Consider the following 1,606-nt stretch of genomic DNA (forward strand, 5'->3'; position numbering starts at 1 on the left):
GTTGAAAGAAATGAAGCAAAATTTCCTATTGTTATTACTGTTATGAAACTCCTCTTGGATTGCTTGTCTAACTATAACTTCAGGTTGTCTTGGTGTGCCTTTGAAAATGTGTTGATTCCTTTCCATCCAAATATGGTATACACTACCAGCCAAGACAACTCTCTATATATCTGCTTTGTGACTCTTTCCTTTCATTAAATTACTTGCCCAGTCTACTTCATCCTTCCGTCCCATAGGAGCTCTTGTTATGCCCTGCCACTATAACAACTTAGTCCATACGTTGTGGGAGGAAGTACATTGATAAAGCAAGTGCTCTATAGTATCATTTGTATCTCCGAATATTGGACAACTCATACAATCAACAATGCCCAATCCAAGAAACCTATCTCTGGTGTTTAATCGTCCCAGTATAGCCAAGTACATAATGAATGTCCATTTAGGTGGACCACTGATACTGCAGTTAACCTCCTCCATGAGACTTTTTGATAATTTCCTCTAATCGTCACATATAATTTTCTAACAGAGCATTTGGCCTTACTTCCAAGTTTAGCCTTGTTCATTCGAGCTTCTTCAATATACTTTCTCTCTTACCAGACTTGTTTCAACACCCATTATACTTGTTTTGGTACATCTTTTGATACGTAATTGTGTCTCCTTCTACTATAATATTCATGTACTAATTATACCCATAAATTCCATTTTACTATCATTTTCTTTATGTATTTTATTCATTTAAAATTTCTATTATATCAATTCATGTGATATTTTTCTTTCCCTTTTTAAACAGAAGCGATTCCATTGGAATATGACAACTGAAGGTTCCATAAAGGATCATTTTATGAAAAAATGTTCAATACAATACAAGGGTATGTTATGTGAAGCAAGATCCTCTGAGGAGAAACGAAAAAATATCCCAAAATCTATTTGGGAGAGCTGGAAGCCTCACTATGATACTGACAATTTTAAGGCTAAATCTGCACAATGTTCCAAAAATCGACCAAGTGAGAAATGTGGTGAAGGATCTGGTCCCTCGCGCCATACTGGAGGCTCCCGGACTCACCGAGAGCATGCAAGAAAACTGGTACAATTATTTTCATTTTGTCAAGTTACAGTTTTTTCAACGTTATTCCTCTAGCAATAACTTTGATGGATGTGATTTCAATTTTAGGCAACTGTTCTAGGACGGCCACCTCATCCACACGAACTTTTAAAGAAGACACATACCAAAAGAAACGATGAGTTTGTGGATCTGAAGTCTAAGAGCACATATGTAAGTAACACCAAACATTGCTGATTATCTTTCTTAATTTTTGTTGAGAATTTACTTAGTCGTCATTCATCATGTTTATCCCAAATATTAAACACATGGTTATAATATTTGAAGATTATAATGAGGGAGATTAATGTCATATTAGTGCAGTTGATGTCTCTATATAATTTTCCAGTGTGGAGGAAATCTTTAACAGCTAACAAAACATCATTGTGCATCACTGGCCCTGCTTTATCAGTGCAACCGAGACTATCTATAATATATTGGTCGGTGACTTCAGTACATAGAGTAGTTTGCTGTTCTAGAGTAAGTGTAGGTCCCCTTCTCATAATCGAT

This window comes from Solanum tuberosum, unplaced genomic scaffold, assembly GCF_000226075.1.
Source record: "Solanum tuberosum cultivar DM 1-3 516 R44 unplaced genomic scaffold, SolTub_3.0 scf00022, whole genome shotgun sequence".
In the NCBI taxonomy this organism is placed as follows: domain Eukaryota; kingdom Viridiplantae; phylum Streptophyta; class Magnoliopsida; order Solanales; family Solanaceae; genus Solanum; species Solanum tuberosum.